This window comes from Cibotium barometz, chromosome 58 (assembly GCF_041138505.1).
Source record: "Cibotium barometz isolate CiBa-2024 chromosome 58, ASM4113850v1, whole genome shotgun sequence".
Taxonomy (NCBI): Eukaryota; Viridiplantae; Streptophyta; class Polypodiopsida; order Cyatheales; family Cibotiaceae; genus Cibotium; species Cibotium barometz.
The window spans coordinates 29196829-29220698 of record NC_141103.1 but is presented as its reverse complement, the minus strand read 5'-3'; the positions used below and the strand labels follow the sequence as shown (position 1 = coordinate 29220698).

General features: G+C 39.7%; 1 pseudogene; it reads left to right on the top strand.

The window, feature by feature from the left end:
- Window positions 1–211: 211 nt before the first annotated feature.
- On the top strand, window positions 212–838 carry LOC147606118 (putative germin-like protein 3-2 pseudogene; annotated as a pseudogene).
- The last annotated feature ends 23032 nt before the right edge of the window (window positions 839–23870 follow it).

Sequence of the window (23870 nt, the reverse complement as noted above, 5' to 3'; positions counted from 1 at the left end):
ACCTCGCACGGGACGTGGCTGTGAGAGGCCGGCTTGCCCGCAGCTGGGCCTGCACCTGCGTGCAGTAACGAGAGAGGAGGAATAGGTCACCTACGACGAGGCGCTATATAACATCTCGTAGGATCTATGTCGAGCACTAGTGTCTACGTTCGTTAATTCTGCATTTCCGCTATCATCAATTAATCCAAACATTTCAAAAAAAACGAACTAAATGGCACCCGCCTTTCCTGTGCTGATGAGCACGGCAGTTCTAGTTGTCCTACTCCTGCAGGCCGGCCCTCATCCCAGTTGGGTGAGCGCCGCAGATGAGGACCCCCTGCAGGACTTCTGCGTTGCCCTCAACTCCGCGGAGCAGCAACAGCAGTTGGGCATGCTTACCTTCAACGGGCTGGCCTGCAAGCCCGCCGCCAACGTGCAGTCCTCCGACTTCGCCTCGCCGCAGCTATGCCAGGCGGCTAACTTCACTAGTGAGCTGAGTGTGGCCGTCAACCTTGCCAGCGCGGCCTCCTTCGGGGCGCTGAACACCCAGGGCCTCTCTGTCGCGCGCATCGACTATAAGCCCAAGGGCCTCAACCCCCCGCATGTACACCCGCGTGCCACCGAGGTGCTCTACCTGGCCGAGGGCACGTTGCTTGTGGGCTTCGTCTCCACTGCGCCAAACAACACCCTCTTCTACCAGACCATCTATGCCGGTGACCTCTTCGTCTTCCCTCGTGGCCTCGTACACTTCCAGCTCAACCCGCACAAGTCCAAGACCGCCTTGGCCATCTCTGCCCTCAATTTGATATTGAATAACAAATTCTTTTTTAAAAAAAAAACCAACAAGCGCAAGAATTAATTAAGAGAGATAAAAATTACAATATCTAGCTGGGATACAGCATTGGGAGCCAAGGATCACAAGACTAGCAAATACATATCTCAAAATTCATTAGCGTACAGCTTCAATTCTTTGTAGTAAAGCCACAAAATGGTTGGCCTCAGCCGCCTTCCTTTGGAACACATACTGCTGTTGTTGCTGGGTGTAGAGAGCCAGATTACTTGGTTGAATTGGAGGTTCTCGAAGTATTCCAGCTTGCGTGGTGTACAGTCTCGTCTGCGCCATGTGGAAGTCATAAATCTGCACATGAAAATCAGCAAAAAGACTTTTCAGATTTGGAATCTGATAAGCATCCTCAAATGCAGTCGCACATCTATCTTTCCAAATCAACCAAAGGAATTCAGCTCTGACTCTGGCCCAACACCATGAGAGCACCCCAATAGTATCCCCTAGAAGTAGTTGTTTTACAGAGGGCAGGCAACCCAAAACAAACCAAACCGATGACAAGATGTCAACAGATCTCTGACAGTTTCTGAACAAATGACCAATATCTTCAATACTAAGTTTGCATCTAACGCATACCCCATCTGCTAACCCACATTTCCTGCACTTGTCGCCTGTCCATATGGCTTTATGCATAATCAACCACAACAAAACAGATTTCTTAGGCTGAATCTCTTTAGACCAAATTATGGAGAATTTGAAATTCCATTGGCGTCTGTCATATAGGACTAACCATCTCTTGTTGAGAACCACATGCACACGGGACGACGGCACTGATGAGTGCACACGAGGGGGGTGCTCGAAAGCTGTGTCTCCTCTCCAGCATAGAGCTTTGAGGGATAAGGGCTCAGAGACTGATAGCTGCCATGCCTCACTCTCAGGAAAGATGTTGATACAATCCCGCACCATCTAAACTTCCCAAGGAAGAAGCGAGAATCTTATCATCAGTTCATCATTGCTCATCCACCTATGGGAGGGAGATTGCCACACATCTACCCACAATCTGATGCCCTTCTTATGAATACGTAGAGCCATATGCATTGAATTGCTAGACACCGAAGGTAATGGACTAAGAGGAAACCAGAGAGAGTCAGAAACTCTGATAGAGTAGCTGCGCCTGCTTTCCCACACAACCCCTACCTTGTCACAAAATTTGTTCTAAGCTTTCCATAACGAGCGAAGAAGCTCCGACCCTTTAGGCTTGACAGCTTCATAACCTATCAAGATAGTAATCCAAGGCAGATCCTTCCAACCTGAAAATTTCTCAAGAGAGAATTGGTCAAAGTTTCTGAATGGCAACAGGGGAAGAGAATTCCTCAGGGTGAGAAACAGCTCTAATAATGGTTTTAATAGCAAGCCGGTCGGCCCAAGCATGTATATCTACAACCCCCACTCTCCCTTTGTCCCTGGGAAGGTAGCAGAATTCCCATCTAACTTTGGCAGCTCCTCTCCTGAAAGGGTCTCCTGACCACAGGAAGTTTCTACATAATTTTTCAATTTCCTTTAGATGAGTGTCTGGGGGCCTCCTGAGGAAGAAGAGGACGTAAGCAACTAGGAAGTGATTGATTACCAACACTCTGCCCGCTAACGATAGCTGCATACCCAGCCACCTATTCACTTTGCCCCTGAACTTATCAACTACCCAGTCCCACCTTTTTTTTCAGGGTGGCTCCGAAACCCATAGGTATGCCTAGTAGCCAAAATATTTCACCAGCCTGAATACTCTGACAACCCTATTGTACCAGCCAAATGGGGAGATTTCTTTTAATAGAGAATATTTCACCAGCCTGAATACTCTGACAACCCTACTGCCAAATGGGGAGATTTCTTTCAACAGAGAATATTCCCATTTTTGTGTGATTAACCCTGGAGCCAGATGCTAAACAAAAGGTGTCCAACACCTTCCAGAAAGTCAAGAGAGAATTCTGGTCATTGATGAGCAATGCGCTGGTGTCATCCGCAAACTGAGAAAGGATCTGCACACCATTGGAGTTAGGCAAGGGAATGCCCTTGATAAGCCCAAACCTTGGGATCTTTGCACCATATAATTCAAACTATCCACAACTAACACAAACAGGAGTGGAGCAAGAGGACATCCTTGTCAGACCGACCTGGCCAGGGGGAAAAATCTCACATTGAGTTGTTTAGCGCCATTCTAGCTGAAGCATTGCCAAAGAGGGTTTTTATAAACTGGATCAAACCCGGGCCATACCCCATCTTCTCCAAACTGAGCAATACAAAGCTCCACTCCAACCTGTCACATAGGCTTTGTCAAAATCAACTTTGGCAAAGATAAAGTCAATCCCTTTTTCCTGAGCATACTCTACTCCTTCCCAAATTGCAATGACAGCTTCAATGAGTCTTCTTCCTCGAATGAAACATTTCTGCTCTACAGAGATGTGCCTCATTAAGCTAGGAGTGATTCTGAAAGCTATTACTTTGGCTAACACTTTGTATACAGAATTCAGCATCGTTAGTGGCCTCCAGTTCTCTAGGAGCTCCTTAGGCCCTCGTTTGTGGATCAGTTTTATCACTCCCGCATTAATATTGGTGGGCAGAGCCGAATACTTCACAGATTCTTCCCAAACCCTCTGGATGAAAGGGGCAATCCAGTCTTTAAAGGCATGGAAAAACTCACCCGGCATTCCATCCAAGCCCGGAGTTTTGTTTGGTTTCAAGCTCTCAATGGCCATCTTGATTTCTGAGATTGAAATAGGCACATCAAGCTGCCTTGCCAGCTCTGCTGAAATGACATTAGATCTAGCCTCCCAGACCAAATCGCGGGCCTTAGCCTTCATCTCACAGGACTGCTCCGGTGAATTGAACAGCCTTTGAAAATGATTGCGAACCAGCACACAGTTTTTCTCCTCAGTTCTGGCAACACCATCACTGGTGGTCCAGCAGAGGTACTAGATCCTTTACTTGTTTCTTCCTAAGAATCTTGAACATTTCTTTAGACGGGCGATTGATCCTGCCAGCCCACCATTCTCTGAAGAAAACCGTGGCATGTTTGAAGGCTAGCTCCTCCTTTGATCTAATATGGGCCCTTAACCTGGTAATCTCCTCTTGGTCCTCAGCTACAGCATTGGACTTGGCTTCCAGTTCCATAAGCTGGAGATAGGTAGCTTCTCTTCTTTTCCTTCTTATGATAGTCACCTCCTTCCTAAAACCAGTGAGAGCTTTTTGGGTCTCCCTCATAGCTTGAGACCAAGCCGCGGCCGGGGAGTGAGCATTGCTGAATGCATTCTGCCAAATCTTCTTGAGTTCTTTTTGCAACACCTTTAGGTGGAAGAGGGAAGCGTCTGTGTGGAACCAAGAGTTTCTGACCTTGGTGGCTTTATCATCCAAGGTAACTATTAGAGGATAATGATCCGATAAACAAGAGGAGTATTTAGGTTTTGACTTGACCCTGGAGTAGATATTGGCTATTTTTGAAGAAATGTAACATCTATCTAATCTAGCCTTCGTGGCATTATCACCAGAGGAGTAGTTCTGCCAAGTGAACTCAGCTTCCTCACCTAAATCCCACAAATAAAGGAGCTCTTTGACTTGAGCCCACCTCTCTTTCTCTAAATCCTTGATTACCTGGCCCAGGCCTTTGTATCTATCCACTAAGGACTCCACCATGTTGAAATCTCCAACAATAACTGCTGAGCCATCCATCGCCTTGAGCTCACTCCACAGATTGGCTCAGCAGCCGCACCCCCTGCATAGACGGAACAGATCTGCATTTTGACTGGCTTATCTAACTTGGCTGAAATCCAATTCATACCCCCAACAACCGAGTTAGGGGCAACACCCCAACTGACAGGAACTCCCAGAATAGCTCCTCCAAAATCCCTGGAATGAGATGAAGAAAACCATCTATGATACTCTGAGACCTCCTTAAGATGGCTAAAAAGGTCATTGCCAGTTGCTTTGACCTCCTGAAGAGCTATTATCTCCAATTTGTTAATCCAAAACCATTGTTTCAATTCCCTAGACTTATTGGGGTCTAACAGACCCTTGATATTCCAAGAAACAATCCTCATTTATGGGACTTCTTAATGGATTTCTTGGCCTGAGCTCTCATGGGCGATGCTTGAGAAGCAGCTTGCATTGGTCTTTTGTCGTCTTTGTGGATCTCCATAGGGGTGGAAAGCCCATCCCCCTCCACCTGCACTTCCTTGCCTTTATAAGCAGAGGTGTCTCCCGCCAGAGTAGTAACATTCAGTTCTCGCATTGTGGTTTGGTCGTTTTCATTGACCTGGTCTTCCAGCGATTTACCCACCTCGGCTTCTTCATCAGAGCCAGAGAGAAGAGACTCTTCAACCTCAGAGTCCACCCACTCTCGCAAAGAGGCTAGGAGGGCAACATTATTGACAGATTTCGTCCTGGTCTTAGAATGATCCTGCCAGGTCTCTTTGGCCGCCCTCTTAGGGGGGGTGATTCTTGCTACTTTAGGGGCTTGCTGGAAGAGGGGTGGCATCTGGAGAAGCTGGGGAAGGGGCGTTATCCGGGGCACGTCGAGGGCAGTTTCTGACGAAGTGCCCATTGGCACCACAGTGAAAGCAGGCGGATGGAAGGTATTTGTAAACTATGGCTTGCTCAAGGTGTTCACCATCGTCAGTGAAGATATCAATAGCTAAGGGGAGATCCATAGATATGTCCATTTCTATGAGAACTTGAGGGTGCCATGAAGGCACATAATCAGAGCGGGTTTTACCTCCCAGAACTTTCCCCGAGCCAATAACTCCAAGGTGATTATGGTAGTGGAGGGGCAGATTAGGAAACTCTACCCAGACAGGGTAGTTAACCAAGGCAGAGGCTTCGGGATTGAAGTCTTTGTTCCAGCGAAATAAGCTAAGGGGGGAATTACGGATGAGCCACTGGCCTCTGCTGAGGACATCAAACGCCATTTGTGGGAGTTTGAAAACAAACAGATAATGGTTTTTAGGGAGAGCCTAGATGGTCTCCACTTCAGCACCAATCGCACCCCGCTGGAGTCGAATCCAGCTTCTGATAGGCCTCTGTGGGGGATCTAGGACCCGCTAGCAGTCTGATAAGAGCCCTGTTTTCCAGATCATGCTGAATCCTTCTGATTTGGGAAGAAGGAAGAGTGACTGAGGGCTTACCTGCATCATGTGAGACTCCTGCACCTGCTCTAGTAGCACCAAGGCTACCACTACTACAGAGACGATCAGAGGAAGGAAGTCCGTGGGCGCCCTCCATCATAGGAGGGAGATTCTTGGCTGGACCAGAGATAGAACCTTGTATCTTGAGAGCAGCTTCCTTGGGAAGGCCATGGAAGGCTTCGAGTATTGCAGGAGGTGGAGAGGGAAAGCTCGCAGGAGATGGAGCAAACCCGTTGAGGTCAACTGGACAAATCGGGGAGTTGAACTGGAGCAAATAGGGTGTAGCAAGAGCATGCATCTGCCACGTGTTACGCTGGGGAAAACCTGACACGACGGCCATGCAGGCTGCACCGGCCCAGAAAGAGTGCTAGAAAAGACTGATGAACGCAGATTAGTGGTAGATTAGGGATGCTAATCCTACCTTAGTTACAATCGCTAAGCTGACAATATATATCTCAACACAATTAATTCTTACATTTTCTATAAAGGAACAATATTTTAACGTCCTTGCAGTGCTGTTGTGCCCTGAGCCGCCGCATGTCTTCCAAGGTATCTCCAAGGTATCACCTCCTCTAATTGCTTGTATGACGTTACATCGGGTGTGTTTGCATCTGGGCCCACACCATTCTCGGTCTGCACCGATCTCAAAAAGATATCTCCTATGTTTAGGAACTGACTATGCTTTTCTAAAGGGAGTGGGACTAAGAATCTTGCATCTTGCAAGAAGAAACAAAATAATAGTAACATCTATTGAATGACACATATAATATGAAATGGTCTAACAACACAACACAAAAAAAAATCCAAAAGAATGAAAATCCTACTGAATATATGGTAGAGTTGCAATGCCCAGCAACAACAAGTACACTGACCTCAACTAATACTAAACCTAAAAATCCAATCTGGTTTTAATTTTGATTCCAATTTCCATTTCATTTTGCAAAAATCATCATTAATGCAAGCTCTACCTTACAATAGATATCCCAATTGCCCTTCTTTTCGAGCCGCTAATTCCACATTCTTATGCTTGCATTGTGTTGGGTTTGATTCTCTACAATCCATATGTCTTTGTGCCCGCCGTAAGACTGATTGATTATATCCTCATCTTACAAGATTTTTAGTGCTAAATCTTCTTTGACCATTGGCATAGCTCCACACAATCGAATATCGTACTGAAGCTAAATGAAGCACCTAGACTAAACACTCTTCGATTGCCAGAATTCAGTTTCTTTAATTTTGGCTCCTTTTTTTTGACTTGGATGTGTTCAGTCAAGTCTTCATCATTGACTACTTTTTGATGCTACAAATTTTCTCTTCCTTTATATGTTCCTCACACTCCTAATCATTTCTTAGGCCTGATTTACTCTTCAAGGTTTCTAGATATGAATAAATTGGATTCTCAAAGTAACTTAAATGGCATTATGGCCATTTCAAGTATCAAGTGATTATGTGTATTCTTCTTGAGCAAATGGAACAAGTAGTTTTAGAACTTCTTAAAAATAATAATAGGCTACTGTGACGGTCCTGAATCTAACCATATCTTAATCGTACAACTTAATCTAAGAAAACACTAAACTCACTTAATCCTGCTATTTCTACATAGCGATACAATCAAATCAACCTTCTCAAATAGCAAACAAGCATGCATGCCATATCCAAGGTTCTTATCACATACACAAAGAATCATGTAATCTCAAACAAACATTTACATGATATAAATCTCTATCAATCGCAGCATAGCATCTCAATCAATCATAATGTATGTGTCTATCTCAATATTCTATCATCATCACCATGCTCAACAACATGGTTAGTCATAATGACCAAAATCCAGCCAATCTAGGGCTTTCTTCGATGCACGTCCACCCAACCTCCACATTGGACATCGCGGCTATCCCCGGTATGCCTCTTTTTGAATCTCGTCCTATCTGGGTTCTACCACATGGCTCCCAGAGGGCATAAGTCTTTTTCTCTGTCTGACATTCCCTGTCTAAGGACGACCATCCCGAATCTCAAAATCGCATGTCGAGTCTCAGCATCATACACATGCATATCAATCATTTATACGCATGCATATAAATCATTCATTTCAAACAAAGCAATGACAAGTCATGCTTATTAGATCTCTAGCCCATAATCTTCTAAGAGAATCATATTCAAATCAATCAGAATCAACCTCAAGTGTAGAAACAAGCTTTTAATTCAAACAGTCCTTAAAGACCATATTAGGGAGTTTGGAGAAATCTCATTACTTGGGAATTTTCTTTTCAATCTACTTTTTGGTGTATCTTCAACATACGAACTCTAAATTTGTCAGAGAATGTGGATTTAGAACCTACTCTTCAAGAGCTTTCCAACGATATGTTACATGAGGGGGTTTTGACAAAATCTTAAAAGGATTCACCATGCCCTCCATTTTCTAATCTTGCAAAATGGGAATTGAGATTTTCCCAAACTCTCTAATATGGTCTTCTTAACTTCTCTTAGTCTTTTATTTCTTTCAAGTCATATAGGAATCTTTGTTTTTAATAGAATTAACTATCATGTTCTAGTCAATAAGATCATCTCTGGTTGCAATAGCTAAGTCATAATCATTCTTACATATTAGTCTATCCGGTCTATATAGAATGTATGTGGTCTACAACCCAACGCAGGTGGAATCACCAAATTCAGCTGTATGTGAAAGTCGACTCCAAAAATACGTTACATTTTATTTTTTTAATCAAATTTCGATTTGCATGTCCATCTACACACTTAAAGGCTTCCTTTGAGTATACTAACTAATTGAAAAATCAATCTTGAGTTTTCACTTCAATTTTAACTGCTCAAAAACCACTGAAAACCTGCTGGAATTCATGACTGAAATGTGTAGCATCTAAAACTTTGGATTATCTTTAATCATAACTTGGTTAATCTCGGAGGTATGTTATAGATACACATGTATTAGGATTGTGTCTTGGGGAAAATTGTGGCTTCTAGTCTTACATGGGAATAGCCTACAAACTTTCATCTTGTAAATACTCCCAATACTTCAACGTTTGAACTGTAGAAAAATCCTTTCACTTTGATAATCCAACCTTTGTAACTAAGCTGCTTTACCTTGATAAAACAAAGATGTCTAGATTGAATGCGAAGTCTAATTATAATGTATATTCAGGATCTGTTTAGCCTAAAGACTAATAAGATAGTTCATGCATTCAAGATCTCTTGAAGGAGAACCTCTATGTACACTCAAGTTTTGCATGTGAGATTACCCATCACATAACCCTAGATCTCTATTTACACTAAAAGAATGGCCAACTATGAGACATGTATCAACATGTAAACTAGGTATCTCCCTTGTCTCACGACCTTAGCATGCACTTTGGAGTTAAGAATATTAAACCCGTCAAATTGCCTAGGTTTACACATTCATAATCTTGTCTACAATTTTACTTCTCTTTGCACCGTCATTGTTTATGTTTCCTACAAGCTTCATAACTTCTATAGATTTGTGATTCAGAATCAGTTTAATGCTCTTGCTTGATTTTTTTGATACCACCTTCATGTTCAAAATTGATATTTATCCCAAGTATATCGCATTCTTTATCTAATGGAAGCATAGAAGGGCCAAGAATTACATGCTTGGATTGCCATAATGGGTTGCTAGAAAGAAAGCTTGTTATTGTTGGTAACACCTTGGTTGATATGTATGCTAAGTGTGGCTTGCTTGCAAAAGATGAGAAGGTTCTTAAAAAACTTCCAGTTAGAGATCTAGTCAACAGAAGGATTGTCTCAAGGAATGATGCAATAATTGCAAGATATGTCAACACGGGCATGGTGAGGAAGCACTGAACTATTTCAATCAAAAGAGGGTGTATCTCTAAATTATGTCACTTTTGTCTCTACCTTGAATGGGTTGCTCGAAATATTATCATAAATGGATAACTGTAAATATTATTGTATCTCTCAATGGGAAATTTTAAATATTGTTTTATCTCTCAATTCTATCACTTTTGTTTACACCTTCAATGGAATCGTAGAAGCTAAAAGAAAAACATGCTCATACTTCCATAAATGGGTTACTAGAAATATTGATTAAAAGGAACCTTGTTCTTGGTAGCACCTTCGTTTAATATTTATGCAAAGTGTGGATTGCTTGCAGAATCTAAGAAGATTGACAAGTTTCTCACTAGAGATTTAGTCTCATGGAGTCATGGAGTAATAGTAGGATATGTCTAACACAAGCATGGTGAGGAAGCATTGAACTATTTTAATAAGATGATGGTGTGAGGGTGGTATCTCTAAATTCGGCCACTTTTGTTTACACCTTGAAATCTTGTGGCACCCAAGGACCTACATGCAAGGGCCTTCAAATAAATGTAGAGATTTCCAAAAATGTTTTATTGGCAAAAGACCTTTGTTGCTAGATATGCATTCTAAGGGTGGTTTGCTTGTGAAAGCACATAAAGTGTTTGACAAGTTTCTAGTCTAAGTTGTAGTCATGCTTGCAAAAGTATAAGAAGTGTTTGACAAGTTTCCAGTTTAAGATGTTGTCATGCTTGTAAAAACACATGAAGTTTTTGACACGTTTCTAGTCTAAGATACAGTCATGCTATGTGCGGCATGCTTGCAAGAGCACAAGAAGTGTTTGACATGAAAAGTTTCTAGTCTAAGATCTAGTCATGCTAAGTGTGGCTTGCTTGTCAAACATGAAGTGTTTGACAAGTTTCTATACAAAGACCTACGGCGCTTGCTTTCAAAATCATAAAAAGTGTTTGAACCTAAAATTACATAACGATACCACATGGATTCAAAATGTAGTCTGAAATGTAATTTCATGGGATTGTAGGATATGCTTGCGGGGTATGCACCTAAAAAACCACTATGTATAGAGCAAACATAAATAACCACAAAAACATAGAAGGGTACGACTAATATGAGAACATACTCTCACGGATAAGCAATCCATGAGCTAGAAGCAAACATAACCTGTCCTTACTAGTATGGCTAATCAATGGGCTAACTTTAAGCTGGGCATGTTGGGAGCTTGCATTTGGTAGCTTTTCGCAAATCTTTTAGCTTTCTTGGAGCTAGTGGGCTCCTAACCTTTTTTTGCGATCATCTTTGCATGAAGGGTGATCTTATTTATGTTGAACTTCCCAATTTCTAAAGGACGTCGAAAGCTCAACCTAGCAAAGCTAGTGAACATCCATCTCCATGGGGAGAAGATATTTCTTAGGATTTATATGTGGTGAATATAGTTTTATCCTTCTTGCCCGAGTGATGGTGTGGGCAATATAGAAGACATCCCTTCTTCCTGTGGTGGAGGGGTCCTTTGCTAGATGAATCATTAGCTACTCCTAGTTCAAATTCTTTATTTTCTCTAGGCATACTTCACTAAGCATGAATAGGAAGGTTATTTTTGTTATGCCCAAGATTTTTTGAGAGAGTATCTATCATTTCCAAGACATGAACCCAATCATACCAGTTGATTGATTGCCTCTACAAGAGGCAAAGTGGTTCAGAGAGTTGTGTCAAACTCATTGGCAAGAATTCTTGGACCCATGGGATGACTCTTCTCTATTTTTAAAGAGTTATTTTTTAAGGATTGGTTACCCTTGCATATCTAAATGTGATTGGTTTCCCAATCTCGTGAGAACTAACCTTGCATAAAGCCTTTCAAAGATCATGGTGTACGACCCTCTTATCTAGAAATACATCGTCACAAATGTGTGGAAATGGGGAAACTTAGCCTCAACGTCTTGATCTTTGCATCTTCTTAGCCTCAAGGTCTTGATCTTTGCATCTTCTAGGCTGCCCAATGGTTTGAATTCATTTCCATTAGATAAGATTAACAATGAGGCTTATGTGCAGGAATAGTGGTGGGGACTTCCCCACTAGGCCTCCCAAACATCCTTGTTGAGTATGTTGGCACCAACATCACCATTTAACGTCACAAAGAGACCATTGCTCCTTTATAAACCATAGGTAACATGACATTCATTTCATCATTTTCAAAGTAGTTTTCGAGCTTCTTTATGGGTATTTAGGACATGTGTCCTTTGATTTTGGGTATAGAATGAGAGTGCACATATCATCCTCCTCCTTACGTTCCTCTATTTAGATATTTGTTTCCTTAGGTTTAGATAAGTCTCTCCAAAGGTGATACCTTCCCTGCAAATAGAGAACTTATCAAGACTCAAAATTCCAAGGACAAGAAGCTTGTGAGTCTTGCTATGACCCAAGTATGATATTCACACTCACTCAAACCTGCCATGTCCATTGATCTGTTCCTCTAGAGGGGTGAAATAAACTCGTTTGCTAACCACCTTGGAGAAAATTTATATGGTGACTGTAAAGACACCTGAAAGGATAAATTTTACCTCCCAATGAATCCTCCTTCGGTGCATCTAACAATGTGGGGTATGATTGATTTGATTTTAGAGATAGAGGATTCAAAATTGAATCTTCCTATAGCCTCTTGAGAATGGTCATAAGTTTGTTGAAAGCCTCTGGTTTTACTTCAAAACTCCCACATAGGTTCTATGAGGGAGCCTCATAGGCTCTCATTAAGTCCCCCACTAAGTCCTTCCTCATAGGTTCTATGAGGGAGTCCTCAATATAGGCTCCCACTAAGTCCTTCCTCATAGGTTCTATGAGGGAGCCTCATAGGCTCTCATTAAGTCCCCCCACTAAGTTCTTCCTCATAGGTTCTATGAGGGAGTCCTCAATATAGCTCCCACTAAGTCCTCACTCACTACATTAGTAGTGATCATAAGTTTGGTCAACACCTTTGCTTCGCTCTGAGGGTCCCTCACATAGGTTCTATGATTGGACCTTTGAACCAAGGTTTGAGATATGTTGGGGTAGGGTCAATGGTCCTTACTCCACCACTTGCTCAAGTTTGGGCTCTAATTTATCATGTATCTTTCTTACAATCTCTTGGTCTTATTTTATATTCTCTTTCTTCAAGACACAATTTGGGTTCTCCATGAGTTTCTTCATAAGGATTTGTAATTAATGGGTTTCTTCTCTTTGGGAAGATTTGTTTTGCATGGGAGATCACTTATCTCCATGAAGGGATGTAAAAGCTTTGGAGCTCTCATGTCAACCACTTTCAATGTTCACAATGTTTTTATCCTTGACAACTTATCATGCGTTATGTTTACATGTGCTCTTTGAGGTCTTATTCTTTTGGAGGACCTTTGGTTTTATTTTGTTAGCCTTTTTAGGGGCTACCAGCCTTTAGGGCTTGCACCTTGATCTCTTTAGTTGCTTGCTTTGAGGTTAATGCTTGAGCTTTTAGCTTATTAACAACCTTTTATATTCCCTTGGCTACTTCCATCATCTTGGATTAGAGCCTTGTGATTGAGTTAATGAGTAACCTATGAGTTGCAATGCTCAGCAAGTACTTTAACCTCAACTAATACTAAAACTAAAAATCAAAATCTAGTTTAAACTTTAATTCCAATTTTCATTTCATTTCGGGAAAAATCTCATTACTAAAGGCTCTACCTTATGATAGATAACCCAATGACCTTCTTCTCGATTGCCTTGAGCCTTGTCTAATTCCATGTTCTTCTACTTGAGTTATATGGGGTTAGATTTTCTATAGTCCATATATATTTGTGCCCTTAAGACACTGATTGATTATTTAAAGATCTTGGTCTTACAAGATTTTTAATGCTAGATCTTGTTCGATCTTTGGCACATTTCCACGTAATCAAGCACCATACTTAAGCTAAATTAAAAACATCTACTAAAGGGTCTTGGATTGCCTTAATGCACTTTCTTTGATTTTGGCTCCTACTTTTGACTTAGATGTTTTAACTCAAATCTTCCTTGACTACTTTTGATGATATTAAATTTCTCTTCCTTTATATCATCTCTAACCTGGTTATGGTGACTATGAAGACCCATGAAAGGCTAAATTGGGCCAAATTTTACCTCCTACTAAGTTCTCTCTCACTGCATCTAGCAATGTGGAACCTGATTCAATTAGTTCTAGAGGTAAAGTTTTTGAAATTGGCTCTTTTTATTGTCTATTGAGAATGGTCATACAATTGGTCAAGGTCATTGTGGTTTTCTCTAAATCTCTTGAATAAGTTCAATGATTGGCTCTAGTAGAGCTCTAGTATAAGATTTGGGATATGCTCACGCAAGGTTAGTGGTTTTATACTCCACTTGCTCAAGTGTGGGCTCTAATTTAGCATGTGCCTTTGTGTTTTATAATAATGGGTTTCTTCACTTTTGGAAGGGCTAGTTTAAGTGAGACACCACAAAAAATGAAGAGCACAGCCACGTGAAAACTTGTAAAAAATTCAAAGGGTCTATAAATGGGAAAAAATTGTACTCACGTAGCCATAGGCATGGCTATGAATGCGGCTATGAGCACGTGGCGACAGTCCTACAAATAATTTTTTTAATAACCATATCTCCACATATCTCACCCATTATGTCCCAATATTTTTTCTTAAATTTGTACGTTTTTTAAAGACAAACACTTTAAACACCGAAAAATGCAATACAAAAATTTCATGGTCTTTACTTCTTACAAATTATATACAAAGTTGCAAAATACATCAGGTGTTTATGTTCCAAAAATGAATAAAGATGAAGACACTAATTAAACTAATTCATTATCTTCATCTTAATCTTTGTTCACACCTTCACCACGTTCACCACCACCTTCATCATCACCACCACTTTTAGTATCCTCATCTTTCTATGTAAAATAGTGATACAATGCAAACACATTAGCCACAAGAAAAACAAGTTGGGTGATAATTAAAAATCATGTTTAGAGTCTCACCAAGTTGTTGTATATTGATCTCTTTGGATATCTGTTTCAGTGACCACTCCTTGGTGTTTGCATGACGACACATGAAGTAAACTTAATGGAAAATGTCAAAGAGAAAACTTACAAATCCTGCGAGATAGCTTGCCTTTCCCCCAGATCCATACTTCATCACACTGTACTTCAACACTTGATTCACGCTTGTCTAAATTCCATTGAAACAGTTACAATGGCAGATAAATTCTTTCCAACAAGTTTCTTGACCATTCAATTTCACCTACTTGTTCATGTGGTTGACGAGATTGCTATAGTAGGTTGTTCGTAGTCGATGGATATTCTTCCTCGAGAATTTATGAAGGCAATGAAAGGTTTTGTTCTTCAAAAAGCTCGCCTTGAGGGAAGTATGGCAATGGAATGGCTTGTTTAATAATCTCTTGTATATATAACAGAATTTCTTAGTATGTCAGACCTAGATATGCCACCATTGTGGACACAAGCAGAGGATAATCGGCTGGTTGGAGAAGAGCCTCAAGGACAAGGGCTTTAGAGAACAATGGATATGGCATTGTGAGAGAATATTAATAAATTTTGTATCCTCAACTCAGGTGGTATGGAGAAATGGATCGAGAGGTATAACCTAACAAAGAGGGAAAGAGACCGAGATCGTTCACATTTTAGAAAGAGTCGAACAACTAGAGCATTGCCATACCCAGATTCACTTCCTCAACTTCCAGAATTTCCTTCGAGTAGATGGCTTCAACAAACCATACAAGAAAAACAAAGTGGCAAGGTTATAAGTGACAAGGAGGATTAGCTTGCATATGGTTTTGATTACCATCATGTAAGTGGGTTTTCTATGTACTGAAAATATTGTAAGCCATAGTCTTGTATAAGCTTTTGTTCTTGATACAATTTTATTATCTTTTTTTGCTTGCACTATCACAAATTTAGTGCACTTTGGTCATGCGGTCGTCACTTTCGAGTGGAGTGAATAGATAAGAAGAGAACAACATTTGATTGTGGTGTCAAAGCAAATTTCATGCAAGAAAGTTGTTCAAGTGCAAGTGATCTAAGGAGTGAAGTTGGCATGCTTTGGAATGATACAAGGCATTATCAAGGTTGGGTTCATAAAGTTTTCTATGTTCATTTTCTATCTCACATGGTTCAAGGTAGTGACTCAAGGACCACAAGCAACCATGTTAAGAGATAAGAGTGGATTTGTTCAAGTAAACTCCAAAAAGATATGGACAAAACAAAGGAACACATTTGTGCTACCAGAGCATTGTGAGCAGGTCATCTTCAAGGTGGACCCGAGAGATCATAGGTGGTTGTTTGTAATCCAAATTGATCCACATAGTAAACAAACATATGAAGATATGGAAATTTTAGATGTAGTAAAGATTAAGGAACCCAATCAAGTAGCACAAGAAATAGATATTGATCTCGTTGAGCAACTAGAAGAAGGATCAAATGAAGGTATAGTAATTCAACAATTACTAGCACTTGAATCAGAAGCAAACACAACAACTAATCTGGAATTCTAAAAAAAATAGAAGACGTCAATAGGTGTAGCCTCTCTATCGTCCTCTTCTATTTCAGGCAGCAATAGAGGTGGTTGTGTTTTGAATTTATGCATAAGAAGATGCATAAGAGATTGATTTTAATTCAAAAGTGTCATTCTCATCTAAAGTGAGAATGATTTTAATTCAAAAGTGTCATTCTCATCTAAGAGATTGATTTTAATTCAAAAGTGTCATTCTCATCTAAAGTGAATTTATGCATCTTCACCAGAGACTTGAGAATTGTCATCAGTGACATAATTGTTTCATTAAAGGATTGTTTTAAAGTTAGCTCATGCTTAGACAAAGGCAATTTCATATTGGGTGTGTAAGTGAAGTGACTAGTTTTATGTTTGCATGAACTTTCGGCTAGGGGGCCTTGGAACTCTTTTCCTTGGTACCCGGGACAAAACCTAACCAAATTCCAAATTGGTTAGGTTGGCTAACCCATGGGATCAGATGGGGTTAGGCTGGACTGATGGATCCGTAAATTGAGACTCAATTTCTGTTATTACGATAGATAAAGTAAATCCCGGATAGTAATTGTTCTATGGATAGGAATCAACGGCTATGCCTCTTGATGGGGAAAAAAGCGTTGATCCCAATGATCCAAGTGCAAGTTTCTTCCTTAATCCGACCGAGTGTCTTTATAGGTGCAGTCGGATCAGCGTGATCAGTAATGATCTTGACTACGTTAGAGTAAAAAGTTATCCTGGTGGAATTGCCCGTGCTTTCCGGGTAAGGGAAGTTTTTCCGGGTTCGGTTTTGGAAAAACCGACGGATTAGTCTCTTGTCCGGATATCCGTGGATGAGGCCCCGAGTGTGCGACCCTGGCCGTGCAAGAAGTGCTACTTCCACTGCTGCTAGTACCCCGAATCCATTGCGCGGTGGGAACAGGGATCTCACAGTTGGTATCAGAGCTAATAAAGATCAACTGAGAAGCCAAATATGTCAAAAATTTATCAAGAAGCACAAAAAGTTGTAATTGTGTGATATAATTCATACAAATTGATGTTCAAACTGAAAATTCGTAAATTAGTTATTGAGTCTTCAATTGGCATCTTTTATGCATACCTCTATGCATGAAATTCAATTATGCTAAAAGTAACACTTTTATAATAAAATATTCATCTTTTATGCATACCTCTATGCATGAAATTCAATTAAGCTAAAAGTAACACTTTTATATAATAAAATATTCATCTTTTATGCATACCTCTATGCATGAAATTCAATTAAGCTAAAAGTAACGCTTTTATAATAATATATTCATCTTTTATGCATACCTCTATGCATGAAATTCGATTATGCTAAAAGTAACACTTTTATAATAAAATAATCATTATAAAAACTTGACATTAATCAATTAACCATTCACCTAGGATAGAGAATGGTTGGTTTTGTTAGAAAAGAGAGAGAAATACCTTTTTGTAATGAGGTATAACATTTTTAGAGAAGACATAAAACATAAGAACCATTAAAGCCATAAAAATCATAAAATAAGTGAAAAGAAGAATCACCAACTTACTAATGACTTTGAAAGCTTTCCTTTGGCCTTATGGTTTGAGGGTTCAACTCTTGTTTGGACAAGAGTGGCCAACCAATCTTTAGAAGAGGAAAATGTCAAAAACTAATGAATTATTAATAAATTCATAGTTCTTGGCTTCGGTGAAATAGAGTAACAATGACTTAAACACTATATATTTTCAACAAGGGGGAGGCTTCTATTTATAGGAAAAATTGAGGAGCTAACGAAACAAACTGATTCTAGAATTTTCCAAGTCAGTTTGGTCAATTTTTGACCATTTTTAGGTCAGTTAAGCTAACTTTTTGGAACTAGACTTGAATGAGGAGAGAGGAGAGATGATATATCTCAAATTTTGATGATAAAAAACTCAATTTGCCCATGTGAAGTAGGCCCTCATTGAAGGCCCTCCCCCTCCTTACATATGTGTCAAAAATGAAATCATTATACTCAAAATGTCTCATATTTTTAATTTGCTCATAGTTTCTTACTAATAAACCTTGTACATATTCAACTCTTCATCTTATGTGAGAATTAAAGGGACTCCCCTTCCTTACATATGTGTCAAAATGGAATCATTATACCCAAAATATCTCATATTATTAAAATTACTCATAGTTTCTTACTAATAAACCTTGTACATATTCAACTCTTCATCTTATGTGAGAATTGAAGGGACTCCCCTTCCTTACATATGTGTCAAAATGGAATCATTATACCCAGAATATCTCATATTATTAAAATTACTCATAGTTTCTTATTAATAAACCTTGTACATATTCAACTCTTCACCTTATGTGAGCATTTACTCATTTTTGGGTATCTTCTTTTACAAAATTGGATTTATCTCCTCCCCACACATGGATTGATCTTATTGGTCCATAAGAACCTTAATTGGACAATAATCCAAGATTTTAGAAAATCTAGACCCTTAGGCTAAGGTCCTTTATACCCATTTCCAATTAATTCCAATTGCACATTGGAAAGTTCTTTTTGAATTTCTGTTTTAGAGGAATTTATTTTAATAATATGAGAAATTTTTTCATCTAAAAATATTCAAAATTTGAATATTCTCTCTCTAGAATATTTTCTCTCTCTATGATAAAATAGGCAGAGACAAGATCTCTTATAATTCTGAAGAGGGAATTGATTACAGGGGAATATGCTAGACATTTTGAGAGGCTGGGGAGGAATCTTACATTTCAGATGAGACAAATCAGGTTTTTTGCCCAATAAACCTCTCCTCTGGAGTTACATCATGTATGGCTGTAGTTCGGAGTCCTGTTCATGATGTAAATTGTTGTAGAAACAGCCTCAGCCCAATAGCTATGCGGCATATTCTTCTCTCCCATCAATGCTCACGCAATCTCAGCAATCTTCTTGTTTTTCTGCTTAGCAACTCCATTTTGCTGTGGAGTGTATCTGCATGTAAACTGTCTCCAAATACCATTCTTCTTCAAAAATTTAGAGAACTCATTGGAGAAGTACTCTCCCCTCCCATCTGACCTTAGGCATTTTACATATTTCCCTATTTGCTTTTCAACCATAACTCTGAAATTTTGAAAATGAGTGAACATCTCACCCTTCTCTTTCATGAAGTATACCCACACTTTCCTTGTGTGGTCATCAGCAAATGTCACAGAATACCTGTAGCCTCCCATAGACATGGTCTTCGTAGGACCCCATACATCTGAATGCACAACATCTAGTGCATTTCTGTCATGTGGAAATACATGCATTGTTTGCTTTCCAAATTGACATGCTTCACATATTTTTTACATACCTTCAACTTTAAACTTTGGTAGCCCTGTCACAATTTCTTTAGTCTGCATAGACTTCATTCTCTGCACATTCATATATCCAATTCTTTTATGCCAAATGTCTTTGTCTGCAACAATTCTTGAACCATTTGCAAACATCGTAGCACTCACTTCAGGCATGTTTACATTTAATGTAAACATTCTTCCCACTCTGTTGCCTTTTGCAACCAACCTCCACTTGTCTTTAAAGTCTTCAACATAACAACCATCACGATTAAATCGAACCTGCAAACCCTGCTCAATCATCTGGCCAACTAAAACCAGATTCTTTGTTATGTTCGGAACATGAAGTACATCTACAAGGTACTTCACTTTGCCATCTTGCATAGACAATGGCACATCTCCAACATGGGCAATTGGATGAGTAGTGTCATCTCCTCTTTCCATAAAACCTCGTCTTTCAAGGTTTTTCATCTCCTTGAACCACTCCCCATGACTTGTCATGTGGTTCGAAGCACTTGAATCAACGTACCATACATCATCTTTATGTGCTGCTTCAACATTTTTCAGACATGGCATTAACGACATGCTACATAACAAACAACATTTCATTATCCTCATTTATTTTGCTTAAGGATGCATAGTTGTTTTGCTGCAATTTCCCATTTTGCATGTCTACCTACTTCTTATAACAATCTGCCTACACATGTCCAGGCTTACCTCTCCACCAGTCCACACCCTCAGCTCAACCCATCTAGCCAGGTCAGTGGGTGTGTGTGTATGAGAGAGAGAGAGAGAGGTGATGTGAGAGAGGTATGGGTGTGTGTGTATGAGAGAGAGAGAGAGAGAGGTGATGTGAGAGAGGTATGTGTGTGTGTGTGCATGTAAGAGAGAGAGATAGAGGGAGTGAGAGAGAGGTATGTGTGAATGAGAGAGCGATGTGTGTGTGCATGAAAGAGAGAGAGAGAGAATGAGGGAGAGATGTGTGTGATGTGAGAGAGGGATGTGTGTGTGCATGTAAAAGAGAGGGAGAGTGAGAGAGAGATAGGTGTGTGTGAATGAGAGAGCAATGTGTGTGTGCATGTGAGAGAGGGAGAGAGAGTGAAAGAGAGAGGTGTGTGAGCAACAAGTTAGGTGTTGGCTCGAAGGTAGCATCGCCGACAAGTTATGCCAATCATGTGTCTTTAATCCAGAAAGACTATTATCATCCATAGTAAACATGTTTTGCAATGATGCACCATGGCCTGTAGATGTATGCATCGATCTCATCCTATCATTGATTGTGTTCATCTTGTCCTTTATCAGTACCCATGGTGTGTGACGATAAGTCATCTTTCTTGTTTTAGGACTTACTATAGGACATAAAGATGGTTTATAGTTGTGTTCCTTTAAATCCACCCTCATAGCTTGTGCATCTTTGATACCCACAAGATGTTTCCAAAGCGAGTGTCCAACATTTTTGAAAATATGCATGGGGTCAAGAATATGTGTGATTTTTAATTCTTTCCAATATTCCAAACTATACCATATTGAAATCTCAGGTGGTGTCATTGAAATTTTCCCTCTGTCTTTGTGACAATTCTCGTCTTTCTCGTTCGTCGCTTGTGAGCTTTGAATTTGGATCCATAATAGACCCAGTTGTCCGTTTTCTATACCACTCCTTAGGATTCATTCGTATAGGGCACACTCCACTCTCAATCCTTCAATTGAAATGTCCTGCTTACTCTTTCGATTGCAATATTTATCCTTCCAGCAAAAATCTTCTATGTCAGAGATATATATTCTTGTTGAGATTCTTGCTATATTTTGATCGTAGGCAAATCTCTGCATGGTGGAGATGCCTTGTAACCCTTTGTTAATAGAACTATGAACAATCAAAGTCTTAGTGAAATTGTTATTCCACATCACTTTTAAATCCAAAAAAGTAACTCTAATCATGTACCTAAAGAATAATTGTCACGCAGCAAGATAGTCATTAATAGTCCATGTTAGAATGTCATGAACTTGTAGGCTTGGACATGTCAAGCACTGTTATGCCTTTCCATAGGTGTTCTAGATCTTTGATGAGAGTGGTGCTAGGTACACACACACTGATGTCTTTGACTTGTTGTTTTCCTGCATCAAAGTGTCGTATTATCAAGTCCAAGTTTTCAAGAAGTATAAACATATCAGGTGGATACAATTTCAGATCATGTTGCTTGTGCATATACCTAGAATTAGTAAACTCAATATTAGATGCTCCTTCTTTATGGACATGAATGGTGATAGGTTGTAATTGATCAACATCACTAGCTAAGTTTACCACTTGCTTGATCTATGTGAAAATGGATTGATTCAATCTAGACCAACACCAAGTTTTAAGTGGCACGATTATTGACTAAATTCTGGCCATGTTTTATCGATGTGCTTGAAAGTTTCATAGTTAGACGGAATGTGTAGGATCTTGTCTGTGCTCACATTCTTTGCCGCTCAATCCATAAGCTTTTATAACTCCGGGCTCCAAAATAGGTACTCCATTCATGGGGATAATGGAAAATGTCTTAGAACTTTATGAGGAATAAGTGTTGCTCCTTGCTTAAAACGTGAAGAACCACATTTGGGACAGAGAATGGAGTTTTGATGCTCTCGTCGTTGATACAAAATGCAATCATTGATGCATGCATGGATCATTTCGTAGTCAAGTCCAAGATTCATCATCATCTTTTGTGCCTCTTTCATTGTTTTTGGGATGGTGTTATTGGGCAGTAGAATCTTACTAGAAGTAATCTAACAACACCAATAGTTTATTAGGAAAATAAACATACCCTATCACTTAGCATCCATGTATTATTGTATATGATCCACTTATGTTAGTGATGTTGAAAGTGATACATTGCTCTAGGAATAGCAAGCTTGTAGGCTCAGGATGAGGAAGTTCATAAATAATCTCATCATAGATCTGTGTGCATCTTCTCGGAGATATTTTGATGAGGATCATTGTCATCTGTATTAGTTTGAAACCAATCATCAAGAAATCCACTCATGTCGTCTCAGCATCATGCTCCACATTGTTAGGTTTCTCTATTTGACTTGTGTATTGCTCTCTCGACCTTTGAAAAGTACTAGGATCCTTTACTCTCAGAACCTGCATACACTATACTTTTGACGATATAAGGGCACATCCTTTGAGATATCATATGATCCAATATGAATTAGACAATCATAAAGACATAATAATTCATAATAAGATAAGAGAAAAAAGCATGAGTTAACACATCTGCAAAGTCTCATTAAATTAAATTTCGACATCATGTTCAGATGCTATTTCAAATATACTCAAACCAATAGAATCTTTGGTGCCACAAGAAATAATAAGTGAAAATAATAAATATAATACTATAATGTCAAGGATCGAAGCCCGTTACAAAAGACGTGCACTAAAAATGTTGTAAATACATCTATTCTCAATGTGGAGCTGGCAGTCCTATGCCAACCATAATTCACTAGCAACTCCTCACTAGTATATGCAACAATCTAATAGCATTGACTACAGTGTATCTAGGTACATCTTTACTCATGTGCACTGGCTCATGACCTATCTCACACTCCACCAAATACAATTAGTTATTTCATTCCTCTCTCTACTATTGATTAGCCCTAATATATTTCCTTGAGTGTAAGGTCCACCACCATCAATATACAATCTCTTGGATTCGTTATGGGTAGGGCCTCTTCTAGCAAGAGAGGTAGCATAAGCACATAGCCCATATGTGGTCATACTCTTAATGTAGTAAGCAAGCTGATGCCACGGACCCATGAATAGATAGATCCACAAAAATGTCATAAGAGTGACCTCAAAGTGAACTAGGACATGTAAATCCTATGTAATAAAAAGACATCGACCCTCTCCAACATCGTAGACGGTGCGATCACATCATAGGGAGCACCGTAGACGGTGCGATCACATCATAGAGAGCACCCCAAATGATGAAAACCTCTCCATTAGTGGAAGTGATGCTCGCACCCAGCACCATATTGTCTCGGATTATATGTCTCTATGAGAGGTACTAGGCGAACTAGGTAAGGATTCAGGAATGATCACCAGATGTCTCGAATTGAGAACCGAGGTAATTGGTGCGCACATGTCTCCATTTGTAATTGAAGAACAACTTGACTGTGGCACTTGCAAGGAAGTATCGATCGATCAAGCCCACGAAAGCCATTGTCATCATCAGAAAGATGTACAACTAGATTTGGCCATGATGATTATACCTAGATGCATGTTATATATCACTTTCTCTATCAAGGTCATATAGAATTTGAACAAGTCAATG